At 43.3% G+C, this 21,834-nt stretch overlaps 1 protein-coding gene and 1 non-coding gene across 2 annotated transcripts in view; both read left to right on the top strand.

The window, feature by feature from the left end:
* Window positions 1-21,834, top strand: part of LOC144781616 (prospero homeobox protein 1-like) — an 88,105-nt gene that overhangs the window by 3,908 nt on the left and 62,363 nt on the right. The gene's annotated exons all lie outside the window — the stretch shown is intronic.
* TRNAT-CGU (transfer RNA threonine (anticodon CGU)) lies at window positions 6,039-6,110 on the top strand. Its single transcript has one exon. It is a non-coding gene; the product is annotated as a tRNA-Thr (tRNA).

Genomic DNA, 21,834 nt, shown 5'->3' with positions numbered 1-21,834 from the left:
TTGAAAAAAGGCACAGTCACAGCAAAGGGTCAGTGTTCCCACAATCTTTTTAACGTGTTTCAGCTGTTCTAAACAGAAGTGGCGACACATCTCTAACAGTTTAGCATAATTGAAACAAAACCATAAGTCTAAAATAATACAGATTGTTTCATGAATAAAGGGCAGAGACCTATTACAGATGGGCATATCATTCATCTTCAGTATTTAAACCTACTGGGGCTATGCTATTCAATTTGAGGATGTGGCATGATTCTAATGGATGTACGTCATTACGACGCACACTTTTACAACGCGTTCCATTACAACGCGGTTGTAACAACGCAAGTCGTTACAACGACTTGCGTTGGGGGGGCGCAAATTAAAAAAAATTAATTTACTATTCCAACACCAGTCCCCGTGGATAGTAGGGAAGGTGTTGGGATAGTAAATTAAATGATTTACTATCCTTGAGCGCCACCCAGCGCAATTTGTTGTAACAACTTTCGTTGTTATGACCGCGTCGTAATGGAACGGCGTTGTAAAGGTTGCGTCGTAAACGTCGCATACCGATTCTAATCTTCTTAAACGTTGTTCCCTATTTCCACCTATTATGTTGCTAGGAACTGAATCGATAACAAAGTAGCTGAGGTCTAAGTCATTGCTATTGTGCACTTCCTCAAAATGCCTGGCAACATGGCAACTGTGATTCTTGTTTTTGATGCCGCTCAAGTGTTGGAGGATCATTTTATGTACTTTCAACGTTGTGCTTCCCACATACATTTTGGAACATGTGCATCTTAGGATATACACAACATACTCACTCTTACAGTGCAAGGTACTGCATATTTTTTATGGGGGAATAGTCATTGGTGACATGACTTCAGTTGTATTGACCGCATATCTGCAAGCCCTGCACTTGTGGCATTTTCTAAAGCCCATATTTCTATTTAGCCAATTGTTTGTAGTTGTTCTCATCTCAGGGCTACTGCTTATTACTTTCTGTTGCATGGACTTAGCCCATCTAGAGGTCATCTGAGGTTTGTTGTGCATGGTGTCCCCAATAACGGTATCACCTTTGATTAATTGCCAGTGTCCGGTGAGTATCCTTCTAACCCTCTGGTTTCTATGCAGTATCCTGTGATCATCCTGATCTCCTGTTCATGATCTGCTTGGTGTATTTTTTTGTGAGCAATAGGGTTTCTCTTTTCCTCGTGTTAGTCTTATGTTTGGCAGTCTGAGTTATGTCTGAGCTATATCATCTTTCTGAGAACCTATCTGATAATTCTGTTTGTACCAATTTTTAGCTGTTCCTCATCATTGCAGTTACGCCGCATGTGATCATTTTCAGCATAGGGGATACTATGCTCAAGTTTGTTTGTGTGAAAACTTTGAGCGTGCAGTATGATATTGCCAGTAGCGGGCCTTCTATATGTTTTGGTATGTTGCTTATCATCTTTCACATACACAGTTAAGTCTAAAAAGTATACTTCTTGTGTACTGATACATAGGCTGACCAGATGTTCAGAGCAAAAAAACGGGACAGACACTGACATAGAAATAGGACTAAATGTTGACACTTTATTGACCTCGCCAGCATTTAGTCCTATTTCTAAGCAATGGCTTCTCTCTCTCTCTCTCTCCCTCTCTCTCTCATATGCAACACACCACACCATGGCCAAGGAAGTATTTCATTTTTATGCTACAGAAACCCATACCGCTGTAGTATGAACTTGGCACACTGCAAGGGGAGTTTTGTGATTCTACTCAGGTGATGGGCTCCGCAGGGGATTGATTCACCCCCCCCTCCCACCACCATTAAATCCTACTGTGCTGACTGAATTAAGTCAGGAAGCTCAGCAGGAGAGACTTTTCAACAAAACTCTGTCCATGGTTCCATGAGAGGGCTGGTGTGAACGTGAGCCTACTGAGTACAGTGATAAATGTGCGAGCTCACCCCACCCTCTCTCAAAACCAGGACATTTATCTGTTTTTGTAACAAATGTCGGGACGCCTGGACAGTCATCGAAAAACCGGGACTGTCCAGGCAAATCCAGGATGTCTGGTCTTCCTACTGATAGAGCTACTAAAGTGTAAGTTTAGATTGTTGTTGTTTTAATTTCTCTGTAAAAAGAATGCTTGGCTGAGCTTTCTGTCCCCCGTCAAATGACGAATATAGTGTCTCTAGATCCGGTTCAAATGACTGCATTTAATGTCCATTCTGCAGTGAATTGTTGTGCGAGCACCTGCTCCTTCCATCAGCCCATTTGCAGATTCACATAGCTGAGGGTGAATCAGGTGCCCATAGCTGTGCCCCTGATTTGCCTGTATGTCTGTTTGCCAAACAGAAAGAAATAGTTGGGTTGGCACCAATATGTTTTGGGCAGCAGCATTTGTGTGTGTTTGTGAAATGACAATGGTCAAGTACCAAGGAAGTATTCGAAAGGCTTTAGAACATCCTGGTGGGAGATACTAGTGTGGGAGATGTTACATCCATAGTTATTATTACAAAATTACTCTCCCAGGAAATATCATAGATTTTTCGTAAGAAGTCACCAGTGTCCTGTGTATAGGAGAACAAATTGTAGATATGCTTTTGCAGGAAAACATCTATGTTCCTGGAGGTGCCATCAAACACACCGCCAATGGCTGATGTAATTGTCCTCCCCGGGGGCATTGTGGCATTTTTGTATATCGTTGGTATAGTATACAAGACTGGTATTGTGAGAAAATCATTTTTCAAAACATACTCCTCTTGGGTAAGCAGACCTGTACCACACCATTCTGACAATTCTATATGATAAGCCACTCTAGTATCAGTAACATCTGAATACTATTGTACTATAGCAGTCCATGTCATTTAACTGTTTCATTGCTTCCGTTTTGTACATCGACATAGGCCACAACATGATGTTTCCTCCTTTTATTCGACTGTCGTACCACCACATCATGTCTGTGCCTCAGTTTATTCATCAAAATGTAGAACTTTATATGTCAGCCTCCGACAGTATTCCTGCATGTCTAACTCATGTTACGTTGTAGGGTTTTTAGAGCTTGCACCACTAATTCTGAGGAGATATTGATGGAATCTCTTGGCATAGCTGGTTTGAAGGTTGACAATGGTTTAAACGGCATTGATGTCCTTTCATACACATCTAGTTCCTATACATTGATTAGATCTTGTTCACTTAAAGCTTCATGTTTACCATACATTTCCCTCTCTAGTTGTTATAGTTCCATCATCAATTTGATGTTGGATACTTGTAGATTGGAACCTCCTTCCTTTGACTTTTGTGCATTTGCTGGCAGGATCACTGTTTACTTGAATATAATTTGCGTAGTTTTAATTTTCTGATGAATTTGCATAAACTATTGCTCATTTGACCATAGTTGAATTTGGTAGGTGCACAATATTAGAGTCCCAAAGATAAAATCTGTTGCTCTTCTTTGGTTAGTTCAAAGTCAGATAGGTTCACAATAGTTTGGGTGTTTTGTAGACTAATTTCTTGGTGAATTTGGTCTGCCTGGATTTGGTAGATTGTTTCTGATTGGTGCCGTCTCTATTTTCTTTTCCTCCTCCCTTGGTATTCTTTCGTGATTTGGTCTGGGATTTTATGATCTGTCCAGCCGTAATAAATGTAGCTCCTCAATGTCCGATGGGATAGATTTGCTTGATGCAATATTACCAGATGCTAACTCATCTGGATCAGTTTCAACTTCCCAGCTGACGTTCGAAATGGTTCCTGTTTGTTTGGAATAAACACTTTGCTGAAAGCTTTGAGATAACTTTTGCCTGCATATGTTGTCAAATTATCTGGAAACAGGAATATTTGCCCTATCTCATTATCAGATTTGTCACACAAGAATTTTAACGTTTTGCAGTTTTTTATTGGTTGCTCTTGCTTTTCCGGTCTCCCTTTCATCTCTGTCTCAAAATTGTTGATCAGATCCTGTTCGGAATAGTCCTTCAAATCCTTCCTGAAAGCATCTATTTCTTCCAGTAGGCTTTTGGGATGAAGCTCAGCATACGTAGGTAGTATCTCCAACATTCTTTGAGATGGACCTGAATTATTCTCAGCCCACTCTCTCAGCATTTTTGAGTTGGGATTCACATAACTAGGTGCAGTTACTATACGTAGGCCGCTTGGTATGCATCTAACTTCCAAATATTTTTTAGAAGACTTACTCTCCCACCATTTTGATATTTCATTTTTGTGTCATTTTCAAGTCTTTTAACTTATTGCGGACATCTTCTACATAACTGACTCCATCACTTGCTCCTCCCAAAGCTGCAGTATTAATAACATCTTTATCTTTGCTAAACATTATGGCAGTGGCATCCTCCCTCTCCTTTATACACTTGGCAGTCACATCACTGTCAAGCGTGTTAACAGATCCCGTAATCGCAGCATGTGAATACTGCTGTGTCCCTCTCCCAGATCCATAAACTAAGTTAAATGGTGAGGGTTACTTGGAGACTCGGGCGACATCTGACACTCTGGCTACCATTTACTTCCGCCCTAATCGTTTCCTCGTTTTTTGTATCAACAACAGGAGAAACAAGCATTGGAAATGCAATAGGTCTCGCAGCATTAGAGTTAGTGCTTTTAGAATTGTTTATGGGTTTTTTTTAAAAATCTTTAGCATTTTTGTTTCCTGTAGGCAATGCTAAAGAATTACAAAGAAAAAAAGCCATAAACAAATCTAAAAGCTCTAACTCAAATGCTCCGAGACCTATTGCACTGTGTGAGGGTGAGGGGTTGAGGGTGAGTGAGGGTGAGGGTGAGTGAGTGAGAGTGAGGGTGAGTGAGGGTGAGGGTGGGTGAGGGTGGGTGAGGGTGAGTGAGGGTGAGTGAGTGAGGGTGAGTGAGGGGTTGAGGGTGAGTGAGAGTGAGGGTGAGTGAGGGTGAGTGAGAGTGAGGGTGAGTGAGGGTGAGTGAGGGTGAGGGTGAGTGAGGGTGAGTGTGAGTTAGGGCAATGCAATAGGTCTCGCAATGGCCATGCCTTGCAAAATGAGAACTGACAAGGACCCAAAGGATGAATACACCACCACAGCTGAGAAGGATTTGGTGGGAGGTCACCACTGCAACAAGGTCTGACAAGGCCCCAAAAGATGGACTACACCACCACAGCTGAACCTATTGATTTTGACGATGTTTTTGTTTCAATTCGCCACTTCAAAAGGCGTGTTTGCATAATCATTATTCAAACACGTGCCATCAATGAGACTTTGAAGTAGCGCTTTCAGTCGACCTTCAGACCCTTTTGAAAGAGGTGACAAACACTGGCAGAAGACTTTTCCGTTTGGATTTCTTTGCTAAAAACAGTACATTCTAGTGAGGGGATTTGAAAATCCAATCTGATTACTCTAGTGGCGAAAGAAACTTGCCCCTCCCTACAAAATACATTGAGCCACACCCCCACCCCCCATGCTCTGGAACAAGTCACGAGCTCTCAGGCCCTTCCGTGCACAGTTCAGGCCCCCCTGGAGTTCGCCCCCGCATCATGGGGGCCATTGTTAGGCAACTGGATTACTCAAAAACGAACTACTGTGTTCCTTTACGAACCAGATCAAAATACAGCTAACGATTTTTGTTTCCAATTTTTTGACGTTAGAGAAAGGACACCGGTGAATACATGCCAACATTTTAAATGGGTAAAGTGGGAGCTTTAAAAAAGTTATCGGGGAAATGTATTTCCATCATTGGATTCTAATTGGAGACGACGCAATTTCAGGCGGGAGACAGACAAAACTAATCAATTTTTGGCGACAGACAAAACTAATCAATTTTTGGCTTTAAAAATGGAGAGTCTCCCTCCTGAATCCATGTAGTAGTTACGCAAGAAGTCTCAATGTAATCGTGAATCGGCTGAAATCAAACACTCTCGCGAAATACAGAGTGAAACGGAGAAGTTTGAGGCAAATGACCTCTGGCAAGAAGTTAAGAACGACTGCAAATGACCCTGAACCAACCCCAAAAAAATAAACAGTATGAACATATGCACATGAAGCACCAAAGCTACTATACGTCACACAGCTAGTCATGCTTTGAAATAACTGCGGCGCGGTGGCCAAGTGGTAAGGCGTCGGTCTCGTAAACCGAAGATCACGGGTTCGAACCCCGTCCGGGCCTCAAAAGGTTATGTTTTAAAAGGTTCACGTTGTGCCTGCCTCCTAATCTCTGCCCTCGAATCAGAAGGATGGCAGCCAAAACACATATATACGGTTTGTACAATTCGAACAAATACAATTGAGCACCGTGAACAAAACAAGTACAGTCTGAGAGCGTGTGTTCACCCGGAAGCTGCGTCCTGAAGAAAGCCAGTCATAAACCGTGTCTAGCGGAGAATGTTATTCACCTCGACTTAAAGGCGAACCATATCTGAGCCTGTTTTTATGAACATACCCAGGCGTTAAAAAAAGGGCAAATTAATTTGGACTATTTGGGTTGTATAACAATGGACAACAAGAACATCGACAAAAGAACCAAGACGGAGGGAAGAGAGGGGAGGGGGGAGGAGAAATGCGACACGGCGGGAAGGGGCAGGCAGGATGACTCAGGGGAGGGGGCGGAGCGGGGCAGAGCGGCATGTGGGTGTGAAGAAGCCGGGCCTTTGAAGTGAAGCTAAGCTTCACTTCAAAGGTGTCGGAGGAATGCGGGCGGCTGTGCACGCGCTTTTAAGCTCAATGCACATGCGCATTGAGCTTAAAAGTCACGGGCACTGCAAGGAATCGCCACGATTCCTTGCAAGTCAGATAAAGAGTCGATGAGCCCCTATAGTCTCGCTTGCTCGATGCGCATGCGCATCGACAGGCGAGACCTAAAACCCATCAACTGCGTTGGGATTGGGGTAGAATATAGTAAAAACAAATGGTATCCCAACTGGTATTATTCTAAGACAATTAAAAAGGATATGAATACAACATTATCCACAAGGAAGCAAGGAGACTCTGTATCGTTTAAGGCATGTGCACAAGGCATCATTTATATAAGCATTTAAGGGAAAGTAATTTGCAGTTATTATAGCACTGCAAAAAACAAATGATAAAGTTAGAAACAACCCAAATTGCACGTGGTGCTCAAGGTGTGTGAGTAAAAACCAAAGTAGCGACGCATGTGACAATGTGAGCAGCGTGGGCGGCGCAATGTGACTGGTGCACAAATGTACAGTGAAGCATTCAGTACAAAGTGGTTCCTAGTAATTTCAAGAGTTATATAGGTTCAATGTGATGTTCATGAACCACTTCGTATATGGCGCCTATGATCGGGCTGGATGGTCGACGGCGTTTCGATCCTTACGACTCAGGATCTTCATCAGGACTGGGTTGATGGCAGTGCTGTGGAGGAGATCCGCAGCAAGGTGTCGCGGTAGAGAGCGACAAGCCGGGCGAAGCTGTGCAATCGGAATATCAAGGAAATTGACGATGGTAACAATCGGCGGATCCGCGGACAAGGGAGGGCAGGATCCGGATTAATTGAGTTTCGGGACTGGCGGGCGAGTGGATCTCTGTATCTCTGTATAGTCGGCGTCTTGACACTGGCTCGAATGAAGCGAGCGTATCCTACAAGGATACGCTCGCTTCATTCGAGCCAGTGTCAAGACGCCGACTATACAGAGATCCAGTCTCACGCACCACCAATCACTGCCGGATCAGTGCCCCCGGACCCCCTAATCCAGCGCCACTCCCCCGCCAGTCCCGAAACTCAATTCATCCGGATCCTGCCCTCCCTTGTCCGCGGATCCGCCGATTGTTACCATCATCAATTTCCTTGATATTCCGATTGCACAGCTTCGCCCGGCTTGTCACTCTCTACCACGCCACCTTGCTGCGGATCTCCTCCACAGCACTGCCATCAACCCAGTACTGATGAAGATCCTGAGTCGTAAGGATCAAAACGCCGTCGACCATCCAGCGCGATCATAGGCGCCATATACGAAGTGGTTCATGAACATCACATTGAACCTATATAACTCTTGAAATTACTTGGAACCACTTTGTACTGAATGCTTCACTGTACATTTGTGCACCAGTCACATTGCGCCGCCCACGCTGCTCACGTTGTCACATGCATTGCTACTTTGGTTTTCACTCACACACCTTGAGCACCACGTGCAATTTGGGTTGTTTCTAATTTTATCATTTGTTTTTTGCAGTGCTGTAATAACTGCAAAATTACTTTTCCTTAAATGCCTATATAAATGATGCCTTGTGCACATGCCTTAAACGATACAGAGTCTCCTTGCTTCCTTGTGGATAATGTTGTATTCATATCCTTATTAATTGTCTTAGAATAATACCAGTTGGGATACCATTTGTTTTTACTAATCGTTTCCTCAGCAGAAGGGCTCCACAACTTGTACCTACACAAATCACGCTGCCACTGGAGGCTGCAGTGCATTCAAACAAAGGGGTGTGTCAGGTTCCATTGCCAGCAATGTCTGTAACATATTCACCAATGCCGCTTTTAGATTAGAGAAAAGCCCCCGACACGACAAAGGGTCTGTGTTCCCACAATCGTTTTGTTGTGTTACCACCACATAACGCATTTCGGCCGATCACTCAGCTTTGCTCTCACAATGAGTGCCATTTTGTTTTCATGTTAATAATGTGATATATTCACATACTCAACATAAAAGAAATACTTGGTCTGTATACAACAGAAGAAGTACTTTGCATTGCGCAACCAACATATCAGCATTTCATGTCTCTCAGATGTTTGGACATTAAATAATAATACTGATACAATTTGTGTCACGATATTAGTGGCAGCTAAAATAATACAATTAATTAAAATAAAAGCCAAATCAGAATATTACACAAGTGTGAAACAATAAGCACAATATTTATGGTACGCATAGCTTTTGAGCATGATGCCCTCAATGTCAAGTCCACAATTGAATATATACAATTGTAATTTCCACCATGATTAGACAATTTCAAAACATATCATGTGCATTTTATCCATGTGTCTTTGCACAATAGGTTGTATGATTTTCACAAAAATATAACATCATAAAAAAGCCTCATTACAAGAACTCATACAAACTTTAGCCCAAGTGGGCCCAAGTGGGTGAACAAATGAATCAAGATGAAATTCATGTGCCATAAAAAGGTATATAGAATATTATCAAACTATATGCCCCCAATATAAGAAGTTAATCTCTGACATGATTATGACTGTTCTGGACATAACATTGGCACTAGCATAAAAAATGGTGAATTGTGACGTATGTTGCCAATCCTTTGACATTGCACAATGGCAGATATCCTTGCCTTATTGTGAGTATGCTTGGCCTAATTGTGGCCAAGTTTAGCAGATGTATAGCTATTAGTATTTCCTTTGTGCTAATCGGGACTTTCTGCTGTGACTGTTATTTCATTAGTCAAGTAGAGGCATTTCATATTGATAAAGCATTACCTGACATTACTGTTAGTAACCCTAATCCAGGTTCTGGTAGTCCGGATAATTGACTACCACAATATCACGATGGTAAGTATTTATAGGTAAAGGTAACTGTATTTACATTCTGAACTTTACACCTATTTAACTTGAAGATATATGTATTTTCAAGGTATGCAGATATGTAGTTATGAGTAATAAATATATGCTTACTTATACATGTGTACTTTTGTGAGATTGTGTTATCTTTAAGAATATATTTCATTATGACAATATTTTGTCTCTCAGTAATGTGACAAACATTTGGATGATTGCTACTAGTAATCCGGGAAGGTGGGATCACTATTGTGATTGTATTTGATGTGGTTACTGCATTAGCAATGGTCACTGCCATTAGCAGTCAGGCTTGAATTGTAGGTCAAAGGTTTCGATTAAGATTAGTGTGGAACGGAAGGGTGATTTGGAGAAGTTCAGGTAAGCTGCAAGGCCTGCCTCCTTGTTGAATAATTCTACACTTTCACGTTGATGTAGTTCTTTGCACCAGTTCCCTTTGTCTCGATTTGGTGTCAGGAGTAAGTCAGATTTATCTAACCAAAGGGCAGTTGGATTACAATTGGGTAAGAAGTGATAAAACACACATCTGGCCGACTGCTGCTCTTTTGTTGAGAAGGATATGCGGTGATGTGATGGAGACCCTGGGGTGTTTGTGTTGAGCAGTTTTTCTTTTAGAGAGTTTTCTTTGTTGGTGATCGTAGTGATGTATGAGATTAATACACTGAGAAGGAAGGCTGCATAATGTTTTTGGTTTGTAATTTTGATGGTTGCGCTATGCCGTGAACAATGAATGCTTGTGGATGAGTGTTGATGTCAAGTCTATGGGACATGGGACTTTAAGATGCCCTGAGGAAGGGATGAAATCTGTAGTTATGGTTAGGTGGGTGTGAATGAGTTGAAATGTGGGAAGTGCGAATGTGGGGAGTTCGGTGGTGATGTTGATGGACTTATAAGTCAGGGTTGACTGATGTGAGTGATTGATTTGGCCTGTGTTGTAACAGGCTGATGATGTGCGGCATGGTGGCATAAGATTCTGTTTGCGAGAAGATTTGTGATTGACTAAGGAGCAGTAGTGTATGTGGGTGCGGTTCAACATATAGAACTTAAACAAACCTTGGGCAAACACTTTATACAAATTATATACGGTAAATGATTCCCATTCAGTAATAATCAAGATTAGACATAGTGTCATCGACCTATGATTCATAGGTGACATTCAAACTCATTTCAATTTAGAGAGGATATAACAACAAATTTAGACTGTTTTTTTTCTTTCTCATTTCTTATTTCATTGAGTTTGTGCTAATATAAGCACACTCAGTGGCGTAACAAACCTTGAGGGGGCCCCCCTGCAGGGTACGTGAAGGGGCCCCCTCTGGACTCTATCTAGAGCTCCCCAGCAGAAGTGCGGTGCTGACGGGGCCCCCTGGAGGGTGAGGGCCCCCCCGCACCGCGGGGGCTGCCGGGGCCTGTGTTACGCCCCTGAGCACACTGAATCAAGGGGATAAGTGAGTAAGTAACGAAGAGAATGCAGAAAAGATTGGTAAAAGAGTACCAGAACAGCGCACCGAGCCAAGTTACAGTAATTTGTGGATTGCAGGATTTACGAGTTTACAGTGTGAAACCTGATAACCCCATGTAACAGTAGTCCTGTGATAGCTGATCACATACCTGTTTCGAATAGAATATGATCAGGCGGTAGGCTCGGCCGTACTTGAAGGTCGGTGTGCCACACAATATATATTCTCTTGCCGTGCTGATTAGATTCAGTAATGATTGGTGTTCAATTGTAAAAGACTGTGGCCCTGATGAAGTTGCTAATCCGATGAAACACGTGTTGGCTACATGAACATTGAAAATGATCTACGAATAAAAGATCTCTGAAGCCAAAGACTTGGATGACTATATTTTTCATGTGGAACATATATTCTTCCTCTTTTTAATGTCTAATCAGGATTTTTACTGAACGGGGATAATTTACCATATATAGTGTGTGCCCAAGATTTTTTAATTTGTATAGGACTCCTATCTTTAGGAAGTTCAATTAGGAGTGTAGGGTAAACATTACTTCCTTGTGTGCACCACTCTGGAAATTTCTAATTCGAAATATTGTCTTACTGTTAGGTGAGCTTCACTGCAAGATCCCTAATTTACCCATGCGATTGCCTGAACATATAGAAAGGTAGCAAGTATGCCATGGGTCCTGGTGTAAGCAGGGAAAATTACCCCTTTGACTGCTCTTGGGGTAGTAAAATACAGTGTTGTCAGGGTTCTGGGCCTCTGGACCTCTTCCACTCCATCTGCTGCACCAATAGTTAACTACGCCACAGTGAACATATAAGTATCTCCAGGGAGTGGTGTTATTAGTGACTGAGATGGTGTGTATTGGGTGGCTCTGAATTAATAATTTTCCAAGTGTCAGAGCATGGGTGGTGGTGTGGGTGATATGAGGTGCTAAGGTTTAACAATGATATGAGTAGTTATGGTGATGTGGTATCAGAAACTGTGATTGTTTGGTTTTGGGAGTACTTGTATTGCGTTTCTGAGTCTTGTAGTGAGTTGCTTGTGCATGGCTCGAGCGACAGAAATTGCATTTGGAAGTGGTCAGTGGTATTGGATGCGAATAGGAATCTTCATTTTGTGAGCAGTTAGGGGAGTTGGAAGAGTGGCTACACCAGATGGCACTGGTCAGTGGCGAGAGCAGCTGGGGTCATTAGTGCTATATACATTTTCTAAGAAGTTGCCCCTGAACATAAACAAACAAAGGATTCGAAAGGACTGAATTACGAAATTGTGCCACATTTTGTCATATGCCTTTTGGAAAAGTCAACATGTTGATGTACAGATCATTGCTCTTTGGGCGGGAAGCCTCAGTTAACCTCTTGTTAAATTCATTAGATCGAATAACAAGTCTTTATCGTTCGAGTGGTGTATTGGGTAAGAAATAAGTGTAAACACCCCCTCCCACTACCCTGCTGATATCTCTGCACCGAGGCAAGGGAGATGTAGTCCGCACCGAGAGTACGAGATATCCTAACCCAACCCACTCTGTTGTGAACTGGAGTAGTTAGGTTTTTAAAAATAACGCGTGCCTCTCATGGATTCTGTCAGGATATCTTCATTGAGTAGTAGAGAGCCCTTGGCGCATCAGATGGACCCCAAAGCTCTTGAGCGCGAGCGGCGAGTGACGAAGGACGTCGACGTGCAGCGCAGACCCCTTCCGGGTCCTTCCTCCTCAGATGTCACCTGTCTGAGTGCGTGGGCGGCATGTCGCCTTTCCATCGATTGGGCAGAAGGGCTGTTTGCTTTAACTGTAACCCCGGAGTCAACAAACTTGCGAAGCTCGTGAAGGTTGACACAGAAGGAACTTTGCCCCATGTGTCCTGCATTCCTTGTCTCCTTAGCTCACCCACCGAGTGAAGAGGCTTCCTGTGGCCCGCCTCTGCCAAAATTATACTCCCTACCAAATCTGTGCCTACAAAAAGAAACCTGGGTGCCTTCTACAGAGCTGGTTCTAGAAGGTTTGAAATTAGGCGATAGAGAAAGTGGCAGAGGGACCACTCCCTTGTATTTTTTTAATACAAAATCAGCGCACACTTAAAGGCTTTCTGGCGCTGCGGAAACTATTCAGAACAACACTAGGCACAACATGCCTGGAGCAGGAATCAGCGGGCTTCACGGAAGCGCTAGGCTTTTATCTTTTTCCCGACGTTCATAAACCATTGCCTGAACCTTGACATAAGGTCTCCTTTGTTTGACTTTTTCGAAACTTTGGCACTTTAGAAGTCGATGGTCATCTAAGTGTACATTTCCTGGATCCCCTGTAGGACCAGAGTCGACTGGCCAACAATTCTGAGCCTGTTTGATGTGTGGCCCTGTTCACCACGCATAGGTTTTGAAATCGGTTGGCGATTATATAGGCAGCCAACAGTGATTTGGAGTCACGGAGATATTTGGTGTCGCCCTACCCCTGGGTTGGCCGTTGGTGCCTCTTGGACATGCTCTACCTACCTCTTTTCTCATCAATGGCTCATTAAAATCTTCGCAAGAAAAGAAAGTAAAAGGGACGTCCTGTTTACATTTTGTAGTTTCCACTTCTTGAACTTTTCTATGCCCCTAGTAGCAAATATGAGGCTATCGAGGGGCTTCGTAAAGACGAACAAGGTCAAAGCTATGATGTCATCATAGTTAAATTGTGTGTGATGTCATTTCCCCACCACTGGTTAAACGATTTGCCGTCCATGTCGCCGGTGCCTGTTGGAAATCAGACTGAATGTGCTGAATATAATTACATAGGGTTTTTGAAACTGACGATAAATTAAAGTAGTCGAAAAAGAAGCAGAGGTGGTGAGGGAACCATCTTGCAGCAATGTTAAATAAAATATTTGAAATTCAGAAGCCTGGGGATTCACCTTGCAAGTTTCTTTTCGGAGTGACACTGACACTGGTACCACTATGTGATCAGAAGGGAACTGTCTCCCACACTCTGTACACAATGGGACTGACTGACTGTCCCTACCGAAGCCTTTTTTTGGCCGAAGTTCACACGAATCACCATTTGGTGGCGCTAATTTCATTCATCCTTTGCAGAGGTCAGACTATTGTTGAACGTGGCTTCTGCTTTATCAAGTCCACGGTCGGACTGGATTTTAGGGCAATATGACAGAGGCAGAAAGGCTGTTCTGACCGGTCAGTGTGTGGGCCGTTTTTTGCTGACCCTTGTTATAGTCTGAAGGACGGTTTTTACTGTTGCTTTCCCCATGACTTCACGCTTTCCCTGCAGCAAGAACAAATGCAGGCAGTCTCCCACACCACGCAGAACACCTAAAGCGTGTCTGGACAAGTTCAAAATTGCCGCAATTTGCAAATGTGGGCTACTTTTTTAGATATCTGATTCGCTAATGAAGGCCAAATTTGTATGGTGGTGCCTGGGCCTTTTTTCTGTCTCAGTCCAACCCTGACAGAGTGCATTAAACGAACAGAAGAAAGCCACCTGCATTGGGTTACTATTTCTTCAGCTCCAGAATCTTTTTAAGGACATGCAGAAGTCCTTAAAACACAGAATAGATACAGCTGATTGTATCTGGTCCAGTTACTGACCAGTAATATTCATTACTCCGAGTCACGTCCAGGTTTCCCTTGCAACAATCCTGTGCTTCCTCCCTGCACCAACTATGAGGCGGAGTCCATGGCTATTTGTTTTTTTTCTGATTTCTAGGATATGATAGAAAGGGGAATTGTGGTGACCATCTATCATGCTGCTAAGGATGTGGTTAGTCGCTAGTCTCCGGACTTTCCATTGACGCTGCTAAGGAAAGGGGTGGGCTTAATTTAGGGAAGTGCCAGCTTACTTTATTTTTAAATGTCTTTATGCTAAAGGAAGAAGGTTCTGTGTAACAAGGCAAAATCTCTTTTTTTTAAGGACTGGAATGAGGAAAACAGACAAGGAGGTAATAGCCAGGCCTTTGCGGACAGGCAGTTGGTAGTTTAACACTTGCGCATGCCAGGTGTACCCCCCGATCTAACAAAAAGGACTGTCCATGCTTGGAAAGGAAGCAAGATATTGGTTTGTGTTTGTTCTGATCTCTGAGTGTCCTCGCCACACACTCCAGCTAATCTGACTGGTAGGATTCATTCGAACCCCTGATAGGGTGCCACCTTTCTATGAGAAGTTAGACCAGCTCATGTTTAACCCTGGGCGAAGTACTACGCTACGTTCGCATAGTGTGCGAAGTTTGCACTACGAGAATTGCCCGTAGCGCAGTGCAAACACGCGTAGCGACCATTTTTTGCTTGCTCGCTGTCCTAAACGTCAAGTTGGCGACCGCGAGCGAGCAAAATGACATCCCGGCGAGACTTTTTCCTCGTTCGCGATCAGCAACATCAAGTTGCTCCGCTCCTCCTCTCCGCTCCTCCTCTCTTTCCCTTCTGCACGTCCCCCGCTTCCGTAAATCCAGAACGGGGGGCATCCGATTTTCGGTTCTGGCCCCCCGGTTCTGGAATAGTCTTCCTCTTTTCATTCGTTCCATTCCCATTTATACCCATTTCCGTAAAGCTCTCAAAACATTCCTGTTCTCCCAGGCATTCCCCTGCTAGCTCCCTTGGATCCCCTCGTTGAGTCTGGCCAAGTCCCCAGCGCCAGGAAGCCGCTTGGCCGCAGTGCGCTTAATCAAGTTATTTTTTTCATTTCATCTCAAGTTGCCGATCGCGAGCATGGAAAATAAACCTCCTGGTGAGATTCTTAACGCGCTGAGGTCACGTTTCTCATTGCAAGTGGTTGGTATGCTCGCGACCCCTCGCAATGAGAAACTACCAGTCTGCTTTGAGAAAGCTGCCGCTCGAGTAGAAATCTACTAGAGCGGCAGAAAACGACTGCTTGCACTGTGCAAGATGTGGTTTGCATTGATTGCACAGTGCGGACAAGCATCCCGCACTGTGCAATCTGTACGAACAGCATTTTGGACAGTGCACTACGCAGTTCGCGTAGTTACGCGTAGCTCGCAAAGTGCACTTCGCGTAGCTACGAGTAGCGCTACCACGCATACTACGCCTAGGGTTACTCATGTTGTAAGATTCTAAAAGGGCCAGAAACAGGTACATGATTAAGAGTTTTTGTAAAATCTCCTATATTCTATTTTTGGCACTGCAATTCTGCTTCTATCATATAGGGAATTCTATCCTTTCAATTTTCTTGGCGGAAATCCAGAAGTGCGTCACATTTTCTTCTTCATCAGATCTCTAACATGCAATGGATAGTTGAAAAAGCCAGAGAATTTTAGAATTACATATTTTTCTGCTTTATAGACTATGCTAAGTTCTTTGACTGCATTGAGCATAGAAAATTGAAGAATGTGTTAAAAGATACGGGTGATCCAACCCTCCTGCTCAGTCTCCTGAGGAATCTGTACATCAACGAAGAAGTGATATTGAGGACTGATTATGGAGAAACAGAGTAGTTCAATGTTGCAACAGGCATTTGACACAAGTTGTATCCTATTACTATATTTGTTCAATCTTTATGCACAGTTTATTGTGTGAAAATCTGAACTTGATGACGTTCAGACTAGAATCAAAATTGGAAGAAGAAAAATCAACAGACTGCAGTATGCTGATGACACAACCCTGATTGCGCAAAGTGCAGAATATCTCAAAGCAATCATTACCAAGATTTTTTTTAAAATAGCGTTGCAGTTAGACTAAATTTGAAGGTGAAAACGACTAAAATCATGTCAACAGTAATCTTACAAAGTTTCTGAATTGACAATGAAGAAATAGAGATTGTGAAAGACTTAATTTTCTTAGGTCCACAAGCTAAATTGAGATGGCAATTGCCCCAAAAACAGAAGAAGGCTACAAAAAAGATACGAATCGTCAAAGCAATGGTCTTTCCTGCAACAATGTATGGTTGTGAAAGCTGGGCAACAAAAAAAAAATGATTGTCAAAGAATTTACTCCTTCGATCTCTGGTGCTGGAAAAGGCTTTTGCGTATCTCATGGACTGATGGAACAATGAATCAATCAATACTTGACCAGATCAAGCTGGAACTTTCACTAGAATTGTTAATGTTAAAAAATAAATGCATATATTTTGGCCACATAATGAGAAGTGAAGGCTCCCTGGAAAAGAACATTATTTTGGGAATGATGGAAGGAAAAAGGAAAAGAGGAAGACCAAGATCTCGGTGGTTAGACACACTCAAAAATGTTAAAAACAAGAATATCCAAGACCTAAAGAATTCTGTTATTGGCAAAAAGAATTGGAGGATTTTTATCCATCGAATCACCAAGAATCCAACATGACTGAATAGATAAAACAACAACATTTAGGAATAGGTTAGATACTCAGTCAATGTAAGTGTTTTAATAAAAGCGGAATGCATAGTGAATTTTGCTGATTTGCCCAATTTTTTTTTACTTTAACTTAAAAATACTGTGTATTCTGGGAAATGCTGGCCATGTGACATCTTAGGCCCTATGAGATAGGACAAGAGCGACATGTAAAAAAGAGCCCTATCAACCAGATAAAAAACTCAGTGAGTGGTGGAGGGATGGCTAAATTCACGAACTGAATCTTGAAGACCTGCATTGGTGCTGTGACACCGCTTACCCTTTCTTTATTCCTTCCATACATTGACCCATCTACCTATGGTTTGGATTAGGGAATATAGGTATCACAGCAACAAATAATGTTGGGAGCAGCCTAAGAAATAGAAGAGGCAGTAAAATGCTCCCCCGCTCCAGTATTTTGAGGAAGAGGTGAAAAAAATCTGAAACTATACAACACTGAAGTTGGTGCTCTGAACATATGCTTTGCACCACAGTTGAATGCATATAATGAGATATTCCTATGGCGTATAGCCCACCATTCTCCACCAGAATCACTTAACATTTTTCATGTCCGGCTACAGGAGAAGGTGAGCACATGCACGGTAACCAACCCTGAGGAGGAGGTGAGACAACAAATACTATTAAGATCCAAACCTTCCTTGCTGCCAAAACACATTCTCAAGAAACCAAGAATAAAATTCACCACCTCGCTGGCACTGGACAAGGTAACAGACGGTCCTATCCCTGAGTCGATGTATCCACAAAAAAGATTCAAGTGAAAAGGCGAATAAAATTGTGACGAGAAAGCGATTGAGATTGCAGGACCCAAGTTTCATAAAGAGCGTTAAGCTAAATCATTTCTCTCCCTGTAGTTACCATGGAAGGACAACATCAAGAGGACTGTCCATCAAACGGGAGAGTTGAATATTGCCTAAGGAAACACTTTGAAAGGAAATAAGCAAAACACTCACTTTAGAGGCTCTTCTAGCTTCCATCCCTACAGGCTGCAGCATCCAGAGGTTCATTCCCATGATATATCTCAGCCCTGTTCGCCCTTCGCTCTTGACCACACTGCACTGAGGTGTAAGCGTGCTCATGAGCAGATATGCCCGAAAAGTCGCACCAGAAGGCAGAGCAGTCAAATCATTAGACACAGACAAGAGCAGATTTTGCCCTCTACGTATGGTTCTGACAATTCTGGATAACTCAAAAACAAGAGGCATGATAATTGGAGTCAGAAGTATGGGGAGGCTTAGTTTAAGAGGACCGGTCTGAAAATTTTTAAACTGCACTTACTGCTGTCCAACCCATGACATTCCGCTGAACGTCAACCTGATCTCCAGTCTGTAGCAGCAAACCCCTTTTGTCTCAAATTGCAGATGCAACCATCCGGAAATCCACAGAGAGTTTGATTTAATTGTGACCTAGCCCAGCGTTGTGATGATTTAGGGGCAGGCAGCCTGGCTTCCGATACAAGACTGAAACAAGTTGCAGTCTGAAGGTTTCGTGCTGCCTTCCCCCTCCCAACTGAAGGTGGTCTGAAGAGCTACTCATGGTTTCCCGGTGATGTTTTTTGAATTGTGAAGGGGTGTGGTGTTGTACATGGCCACACCTTTGGTTGTTGGGCAGTTAGTAGGTACGTCTCTGGCACATCTGCGTCATCTCAGGTCTGGTGCATAGGCTTCATAAAAGAGGACTTCAAGCACACAGGTCTTGAACAGTTGACGAAGGTGTCTGGTAGGTTTTTGTGCCACTCAACGTGCTTTTTGAGCAAACCTGTCACTGAGGAACTCATCACAGATTTCAAGACATGTTAGAGTGGCTAACATGATGGAGGTCTCCCTTGCAGTCTCCTAGCAGCAGTAATAGGGTATTGCAGCTCCATTCAGCTTGCTGACGATTAGTGCGTTGGTGTTCTGCAGAGGGGAGGTGTCTCTGACGTGTCTTGTTTACTATTGGTGGGTGTGCTTAATTTGTGAAAGAAAGAGTGCTGTATTCCCGTAGCTCTGCTCAGAAACCAATGGGTGGTCCAATTAAAATGTTGGCACGTGAAATACCAATGCTGCCACCTGATGCCTCTTTAATCCACATCCAGACACTCCTCGCCCCTTTATCTCATGTTTGCAGGCTCCTGCTTTCCCCAGCGTGACGTTTTTCCCTCTTTCTCTCTCTTTCCTCTTTGTGTTTTATCCCTCTCATACTCTTGGTTAATGTCTGATGCGGAAAAATAAATGCTGGTCCCCAAAAATAAGTGCTGTGGCCCCCACCGGCACCCAGCAGCTCAACTGAGTGGGGTGATAGTCACTTGTTTGGAACTGGGGTTATACATCTGTTTTACATGGGGATCTACAAAGTGTATGTATGACCTGGGTTTAAGATACAGTGGAGCACTGTAAACAGAGCGTTATAAGATAATGTCTGTAAAAAGGCACTCACAAGTGTACGTCATATGGATATTGGAAGTCACTGAGGAGTTATAGGACTAAAAAGAGGTACGAAGACTCAGACCAAATGTCTCTTGTAAGGTCACAGGACTCTGTGGTGCCTTGTAATAACCTTTTCATGTAAACCGGGTGATCTTTTACCCCTTATTACTGCACCAGAATGGGAAGGGGTAAGAGAGGTAAGGCAAACAGGATCTGAGGAGACAACCAGCAGAGACTAGGTGCCGCGTGTTATCCCCCTCATTCTAGGAGTTTTGTTTGAATGCAGTATAGTTGGTTAAAAATGACAACTGGGAAATATAAGTTAAAAACGCCTGATTTGTCGAAATGCGCTTGTCCTCCTCAACAGCTTTTCTCCTTGACATGCTCTGGGTGTCCTAATGGCTGCCATTGCTGTTCTATATGTAAAAAACCCATGGGGACTGCATAAGTACTTCATCCAGTGGCAGCAGACAGCGCAAAAGGCTGCTGCTAGACTTATCCTGAATATACTGAAACATTATTCTATTGCCTGACAGTTCAGAGACCGTCACTGACTGCCAGTGCACAAAAGAACCACCTCAAAGCATTAGTACTTATTTTCATGCCTTTTCTAACATGGGCCCAAAATATCTCCCAAATTTAATTTGTCCATATGCCCTATTCAGACCTCTTAAATCCTAAAATGCCATTCTTTTCATTATCCCTCTATTTAGATGAGCCACACACTCAGGCACTTCTTTTCCTTCTTAGCTGCGCTCTCCCGCAAGACCTTCATTTGGTACCCTGCAAGAACTTCGTCTAGTCTTCTGCAAGAACCCAATTTGGCTTCCTGGAGGAACATTGTCTGGTAGCCTCAGCATCTTCCTTTAGTAAATAGTTGAAAACGCATTTTTTTATTCCAACTAACTGAACCAGAATTTCTCAGCACCAGGACACCCTAGTTTTGGGTAGCTGCTGCGCTCTACAACATCTGCATACATTATTTAATTCATTCATTGTAGAGGTGCTCAGCCCCGACCCCCCCATTTTTCTAAATGTGTTATCCTTGGGTTTGCCTGCTGCCACCATGTCATGATGCCTTGAAAACCTCTGGTGCTGCTATGGCAAATTCAAGCGCTGGCAGGAGGAGACAATATAGTGCCTGTTCCTTGCATGTGAGGAAGCATGCACAGCAGTACCTATGTTGTAGTTGTCATCGCTTCTGCTGCCAGCTCCTAGTGATTGCTCTTTGTGTTAAGCCACCAAGCTGCCCAGAGATTGGCTGTGCACAGTTGCTTTCCTGCTTGCAGTAGTGTAGTTCTTTATTAGTGTGGGCTGAGTGGCTGGCTTCTGAACTTCAGATTGCAACAGTGTCAAGTTTCTCAGCCTCAGTGATTTGACATTTTGTGGTCCTTGAATAATTTTTGTGCTCACAGTGGAAACCAATGAAGTTGGGGTGAAGTGACTTTCAGGGGATGGGAAACAGCCTTTACACCATGGCTCGAACCACGCTTTGCCTTAACAGCACGGTCCGAGCCACAGATGCCTCTGTACACCGCACTTCTTTACCACACAATTCGTTATGCCTTAAATAAAGCATTGTTGGATTGATGTTGGACTTTAAGTCCAACACCTTCCCTACTGTTGCACAGACTGGAGTTGGAATAGTAAATTATATTCTTCCAACTCCAGCGCATTCCCTAAGGCAAGTCGTTGTAATGATTTGCGTGGTAACCGAATGCGCTGTAAAGACGTATTAGTTGTTCGGACCCTGTTATTAAGGCAGGCGTGATTAACGCCTGGGTGGTTCTGACATTCAAACACAGGGGACTGCTTGGTAGAGGGTTCCTCACAAGCTTTATTTTCATTTCTTGTCCCGTTTTCTTTATTGTGCAGGTACTTTTTATCACCCCTGCTGTCTCCCTTAGTCCAATGTTTTCCTCTCATTCTCTTACTCCTTCTTTCTCCCATTAATGTCTTTCTCTGTCTTGCTCTGGGTCAAAGTCTGATTATAAGAAATAAGCTCCATTCCCACAAATAAGTGCGAGTGCCCACCACAATTTTCATTTCAGCACTCATCAGCCTAGAACGCACATAACTGATCAGCAAGTGCCGACCGTGCTGGCAGCCCTGATTAATGCACGGTCTATGGTGAAACATGCAGCAAA

This window comes from Lissotriton helveticus, chromosome 9, assembly GCF_964261635.1.
Source record: "Lissotriton helveticus chromosome 9, aLisHel1.1, whole genome shotgun sequence".
Classification (NCBI taxonomy): Eukaryota; Metazoa; Chordata; class Amphibia; order Caudata; family Salamandridae; genus Lissotriton; species Lissotriton helveticus.
The sequence above is the reverse complement of the archived record's forward strand: the minus strand, read 5'-3'. Positions and strand labels throughout refer to the sequence as shown.